We start from the raw sequence: 8,076 nt of genomic DNA on the forward strand, positions 1-8,076 counted from the left end.
TGTTGACGCGCCTATTGATACGTAAATAGAAGACGGAGTTCTCTTGGGGACTAACGGACAAACTGACATTTAGCCACAAAAGTACGATAGACTCCCAGGTATGCATGTAACCTATGGGATTTACTAGTTCACGATCATTGGAATCACACAAACAGTCTCATAATATCATTTTGTTTTTTACCCAAATAACTATTAAAAATACCAATTAAAAATTACATCGTTTAAAATGATTATCTATAGATGTTCGGTGAGATACTGTAGGCCTAGTTGGAAACCAACTAATATATTTTCTTTCACGACCATTGGAATCACACAACAGTCTGATAACATCATTAATTTTTGTTTTCTACACATTACAACTAAAAATACCAGATCATTAAAACAAAATTACATTTTTAAAAATTATTATAGATGTTCGGTGAGATACTGTAGTTGAAAATCAACAAATATATTTGCTTTCCGTAATTATTTTAAAACACAGAGGGCTCTTTTTTCTGAAATCTTACACAAAACGACAATTAATTTGATTTAAGTTTTTAAACAAATACTAAATAGACCGATCGGGTGATTACAGTTGCGTCATCGTTGGTGTAGATATCGGAAATATTTAATTTTTATCCCCGTAAAATAAAAACCACTGAATTTTTGGCATATCTCAACACAATCTCTCATTCTCTTAATAAACTTTAATTTGTATAGAAAATCACGTATGAGTAAAAATTGGTAATTTGTATGTCAATTTTACCGTTGCGTAAACATTGACAATACACCATGAAAAGAAGCAAACCAAGTCACCGCTACCTGGCACAAACTTATCAATAGAGATCATATCTACTTGAGTGCGTTCTTTATTCTTCTATGCTCAAATAATTGAAATCAAAATGTTAGGCACCATTATTTATTCTGATATATATTAAGAGAACCCACACACCATGTATTACTTCATTGGTAGCAGGAGGAAGTGACAGCAACCGCAAATTAGCTTTAAATAACCCAAGATGTTTTCTCAGCTTAGGCGGCTTGTCAAGTCCAACTTGAGGAGTTGTGTAATGGAATTTGAATGGTACATACCCCAGTCCACGCTTCAATCATTTAACATCGCTCTCATAGAAAGTAAATGTTCATACGTTATGCATACTAATATATATATATACATATTAATATGTAAAATTGAAATATAAGACAAAATAATCATGATTGAAAAATATCACACAGAAAGGTAACGAGCTAGAATACCATTAAAATGTACACAATCGGATCGTATAAAGAAAATGCCCAAATACTAAAATACAACATACTGTACATAATTAGTTGTTGATAAAAAATAACAAGTACCACAGTAGACATAAGTTTCTTTTTGTACTTTTCTGTGTTTTTATCCTTGTTTGATGATCAACAAAATGAATAAATAAAAAAAAAATTAATTAAAATACAAAGCATATATTTGTGTGACATTATAGGCGATCAGTTTTTGTTGAGATATCGTGGCATTTATTGAGTAAAAGTTTCCCATATTAGGCGATTGGCTACCATGACAACGATAGATAGTACATAATATCCGTTTCCAATCACAGTAGCTTATTATCTAATAAACTACAATATCTGATAAACAGATCCTGGATGATAATTTAACATGTTTTCGTTGGTTAGCTGGGCCTATGATTTATATAAAAGTATATTTTTAGTTTTAATCTAGTCTGCAATCATCTATATTTTTGTTTCTTTAAAAATATGTCTTGTTTACTCTTAAATATTAATATTTGTTTATGAAAGGAGAGATGTGAAAATATCAAATATATTTATTACGACAAACAAACATGAACGGATATTAGAGATTTTTTCTTTTTTTGTTAATCCTATTTTTTCCTATCGATCGAAAATTACTAAAAATGGTACTTACAGTACAACGTTTCGCATAGTTCTAGTGGCTATGGCTTCCGCTGTTCAATTCAATAATAACATTTTATTTCATAAATTAAGAAAAAGTTAAAACAATAATATACAAGACTTAAGTTTGATCTGGGTACCGATTCACTATAAAAACACACACAGCGCATGCGTCGCGCGTCGTTACTAACTGTGTGTATGCACGTGCGCAAAATGTTGAAATCACTCGCAACATTGTTTATCTGTCAACACAAACCGGGTACTTTCACTTCTAAAAATAATACATTAATATGCAACATTTCGAGAGTTTTATTTTTAGAAAACCAACATATTAATGATCATTATTTCCATTTACATTCCACAATACATCCACTTTCATTCATGGTTTGTTGTATAACTTACGGTTAAATGAATATATCATCATTAATGAGAATAGATAAGCAGGCGTGTCATGTACAGCAAAGGGATGTTTTGAGTCATTAAGAAAAGGATGTCGAGTACGTCTACAATTAATATGTTCCTAGAAGGATAATATTTACATAATCTAAATATGGTATGATGATACAGAATTGTAGGACACGCCCCTTTTTAAAGTATTCCGTGATGTGTGGGTCGTCAAGAAGAGAACAAATGTACTACTGGTGCTAGATTCCTTTTACGTAATGTTGTGGCGAAAGTGTTCCTAAACACGGACACAAAAGTTAATTAATAAATATATTGTTTAATTCATTCGTTAAATTAACAAACCTCCCCGCCTCCTTACATGCCACCTGTATAGATCCCTATGAATTGGCCAACAGTACCAGGTAAATTTATCCTGGATCCGCCTCCTATCGTGGTTATAATTATCGACGCCACCGTACGTAAGAGGGCCTAAAATATGATAACTGGTAATTCCAACAATAGTTATACGATTCTGTAGTATTTTTATCAATATAATAATATTTGATTAACTTTAAGTTCCTGGATAAATTGCGATGTTTTCGATACTTTTATTGACATGTTTATTTCAAATTACGTCACCAAAAAAACAAACAAAATATTGTTATCAAATGAAAAACATTGAATATTTTTAGAATATTACAGCTTCTGTTTGTCTCCCAGGGCGTACGTCAGCTGACCAATCACAAGCGACAATTTAGATGTTTCCCCCCTTTTGATTGGTAATATTAATTGCGTCGCGCTTACGTCCTTGTTGCGTCAAGCTCCAGTTCATTTCTTACCCCACCAAGCCAATGTGAGACGATGCCTTCCGATCCGATCAACCCGGATTTAACTAAAGATAGTCCTACATTGTTATGTTTGGAAAATTATTTTTCTCCCATTATTTCCTTCTTGAGGTAACTACTATACAAATCGATACCACACTTGGTAAAATCATTAGGAACCACAACAACTTCAAATTGTCCCGTCGTTCAACATTTTTCTTGGAAATTTAGAATTAAATGTTCACATGGGAAAAAATGTATATTATATAATACTAATAATAATACGTTTGATCATAGCGCTTAATGCCTTCAAGCGCTTCAAATGTATATTTCATTTTTTTTTATTATCAAACATGGAATTGATGGAAACATACTCCAACAATGCTGCAGCCAGTAATCAGCGCATTGTGCTTTGACCTAAACCTGGGTGGAGAGAGGTAAACATAAGTAAAGTGTCTTGCCTAAGTATCTTGCCTAAGTATACAAGCAATGCCGCAATGCGGCGAGAGTTGGATTCGAACCCACGATCTCTCACGATGAATAGTCCAACGTACAACACACTGCACCACATGCCCGCCCCCTCTCCAATGCCTAACTGAAGTTCTGTCTACACTATTAAACTAGTTGGTGTGATGTGTCCAAATATGGTAGTAATATGCCCAAATATGGTAGTGATAGACATCATTATGTCCATATGGGCTTTAAATACAGTGGGCATTGGGATGGATTTAAGTACTTGTTTTTTTTTTTCGTCAAGTAGTTGGATCTTAAAAACATATCATCGTATTTCTTCAACCTTGGGTTGTTTCCGAAATGAAGACATTAACTTATCTATATCTTCCGGTGGTATAGACTGGTAAACTTTAATAAATGCACCTTTACAAGTGGGAATTGTTTCGTATGGCTGATGTATTAATAAAAAGGCTTAGATTAGCCTATTTAAGGCTAGTAGATGACTGAATAAATCTAAGTAAGAACTTAGGTTCATGATTGAGACACGATAAGGAAAACACATTTTTAAAGGGACCGACAGACCAACCTTTACAGCGTTATCGACAAAAAAGTGAGAACAAAAAATTGCGGCTCGCTCTGACAGGTAAATAATGATCGACCTTAAAAAACCACTCAACGCATGATAAACCTGGGTGTCTACAAAACGTGCACATTGAAAGAGAAAAATGTATTTATTTAAAAAAATATAATAAATTAAGAGATAAGAGGTTGTTCAACCTACGACCGGGACGCCAAACAATACCGTTAATTCAATAAGTTTGCACTAAAACTCCAACAAGTCAATTATCTACAGATTTACGTCAATAAACTTGTTGAAAGTTAATTTATAATAATAATTAACAATATATTTATTAATTGACTTTTGTGTCCGCGTATAGAAACACTTTGGCCACAACATACGTAAAAGGAATGTAGCACCAGTAGTACACACACTTGTTGGTTTATTTAATACTATTAGCAACATATTAAAAACATGATATTATTATTTATTATTTAGCCCGGCTGAAGTAAATCTACGTCATCGGTGTTTGATTAGAATTCATACCGGACCGTAACTACAATTTATCTTTTTATTAAAACTTGGTTCTCATTGGTCGCAACGCAAGGGTGAACGCGCAACGCAAGGGCCAACGCGCAACGCAAGGGCCAACGCGCAACGCAAGGGTGAACGCGAAACGCAAGGGCCAACGCGCAACGCAAGGGCCAACACGCAACGCAAGGGCCTACGCGCAACGCAAATTTGACAAATCACAATCGACAGTTCGGATTAACAATACTGTGATTGGTCAAATTACTTTACTTTGCGTCAAAGTATAGAAATTAAGCTACTTTTGATAAAGTATTATATAAAGTGCTTGACATACAATGTTAGTCAGTATCGAGTACAAGTAAAATAATTTACTCCTCTATTTTATAATTAACAACATCATGTGATGATAGTCAAATAAGCCACAAATTAGAAATTTCCTGCCGCCAACATATACAATGTGTATATTTTATAAATCAGATCAGTACTTTCATATTTACTGTCGTCTGCTCGCACAAAGACGGAAATGGAATATAGCTATGTCTCAAAAGTTTACTTTTATCATCTCATAACTGAAAGAAGAACGAAGTTACATATTTTAGTAATTCTAATGTCATCTGTTATTCATGGAAACCTCACACATATTACGTCTGTCAAACACTCCATCCACATTCCTCCACCCCCACCCGTCTGCCCATGTTTTAGTCCGAGAACCAGAACACAGAACTGAGCACCAATGCCCATATACGTACTGAACATAATCTCTGGAATAATTTCAATATCATAAATGTGGTGCAGGTTTGTTGGGGTGCAGGGATTGCACCCTTTGGGTAGATCGACACAGATTTCCTAAATCGGAATAAAGACGGATAGTAACGTCACGTCCTATGGACATTTCACTTTCAGTATCCGCGTGCACATATAACCGCATTCACAAATTAATAACCGGTGTTTAAAACCGCTTATTACTGACGATGAGAACTGATATACAACAACTACTTATTAATCCCCAGGGGAGGGGGGAAGGGGGTTGCATAAACCTGACAGTATTTGAGATAAGTGTAACGGCTCTATCTGGTATTATCTGTAGCTTTAAGTGAAATTAATTTTGCCGGGTGGGTAAATGTTGATGAGCTTAGATAAAGTAGGTTTATTATCGGATAAGCACCACTAATATTTGATGATTGTATAATAAAAACATACCAACAAGATAATAGAAAGAGTATACTACCGAAAGGCACACGTTATTGTACCTATTTGTACGGTATGGTAACATTATTTGTTGAAAGCTTTAGTTTCTAAATGTTGTAAGAACAGAAACAGTAAAAAAACATCAACGCACGCGTACCATCAAAGTTTGAACGCGCGTGTTCAATGCGTGCCCTGCGTGTGTAGTGTCTGGTGATTTGTGCGAGAAGATAACACTTTATTTAAATTAGGTGTATGTTGGCAGATAACACGGTTGATTGAGATGGTACGATCCGTTGTATACCCGCAATGGCCATTCACGATAAGTGTATGTAAGTAAGTAAGTATGTAAGTAATAAGTAAGTAAGTAAATACGTAAGTAAGTAAGTTCAGTAAGTAAGTAAGTAGAGTAAGTAGAGTGAGTAAGTAAGTAGAGTGAGTAAGTAGAGTAAGTAACGTAAGTAGAGTAAGTAACGTAAATAGAGTGAGTAAGTAGAGTAAGTAAGTAGAGTAAGTAACGTAAGTAATCAAGTAATCAAGTAGAGTAGGTAGAGTAAGTAATAAGTAAATAAGTAAGTAAGTAAGTAAGTAAGTAAGTAAGTAAGTAAGTAAGTAAGTAGAGTAAGTAAGTAAGTAAGTAAGTAGAGTGAGTAAGTAGTAAGTAAGTAAGTAAGTAAGTAAGTAAGTAAGTAAGTAAGTAAGTAAGTAAGTAAGTAAGTAAGTAAGTAAGTAAGTAAGTAAGTAAGTAAGTAGAGTAAGTAAGTAAGTAAGTCGAAGTTTAATGTAAAATTAGTTACAGTAAATGTTTCTAGTGGGTGTTTCCGGGTTCATACAATTAAAGTGGGTTACTTTAACCACTAACAGACTATCAATGATCACAGGTAAACGACCACCAACGTATGTTCACTTTGTGACCATTGTCATTTTGTAATAAAGGCCAATCATTTAACCCGCTGTATTCAATCGCGTGCGGCTAATTATATCCATTTATAACTTCCTTTTAAAATATTTCTAATAATAAACAAAGCTTACTTATAACCAATACACCACTATACGTTAATTATGATATGAGGGAGGGGAAAAGAGGATCTATTCCATTACAACTTATAAAGAGAGGGTGAAGGGGACGTACCTATTCAATTCATTGTACCTATTCAAGATAGATAGTAGTATAGTAGAAGTGGAGGCACTTTCTGTGTTCTTGGATTAATTTTGGAAAACTTCAAAAGTTGTAAACGCATCAAATATTTACGAACATTTAGTTCAATCTATATTAAAGAGTCAGGATAAGGTTATAATTAATTTAATAAGGCAAGTTATCACCATTTAATTATGTTAATATTCTTACAATAATCCAACAGACAAGTAAAGCTACTACACTCACAATGTTCAGACAAGTAAAGCTACTACATTCACAATGTTCGGTTTCACATAAGTTTGAATGTAGCCTAATAGTCGTACAGTATTGTAATCAAAATGACGTAGTCAGTAAACGTAATGGTTTAAACAAAAACAAAAAAAATCGCCATTTAAATATCATTTTACGTTAAAAGGAGGGAAAATGGTACCAATACGGTACCATAAGAACATCCCACAACTCCTATTCGTTTTTGTTGTTTTTGTCTAAAACAACAATGTTGTTTTCTAGGAAATTCGCCCATTTCCTTTGCGGACGGTGTCCACAACATTTACGCAATACCCGTTGTAGAACACAATACGACGACGACTACTAGACAGTGTATCGAAAACAAGTATAGATATACGTGCCTGATAGCGAACCACAACCTTCAATGTCGCAAAATATTATTGTCTAAATATCAGTAATAATTATTTACTTAATGTATTTATCAAGGTCTTGTATAATAAATGTTGAAACATACACAAAAGACTGATAAGGTTTGGATTGGGATTTGAACTCATTCCTTCATACATTGACGTATGGCATCAAACCTATCGACCACTTGAGCGATCTTAAAGTTGAATATTATCGAAACCCTTTAGACATACAGTAGTATAACCCAAAGAGAGTACTATAGTACTAACATAGAATGAAAGCCATGGAAGCGATTTCATTCATTCATTCATCTTTTATTTCGGAAAAAAAATAATTCTCCATAGCTCAATGTACATTGACTGCTCTATTTTTAACGAGGCGGAGCCGAGTAAAAATACCTTTGTACGACTATAATAATGATCGCGATGTAATAATGTTAACAGTCATTTATGACATAACATATTCCTACGCATTCAACA

Source organism: Antedon bifida, chromosome 11, assembly GCF_963402885.1.
Source record: "Antedon bifida chromosome 11, ecAntBifi1.1, whole genome shotgun sequence".
Lineage (NCBI taxonomy): Eukaryota > Metazoa > Echinodermata > Crinoidea > Comatulida > Antedonidae > Antedon > Antedon bifida.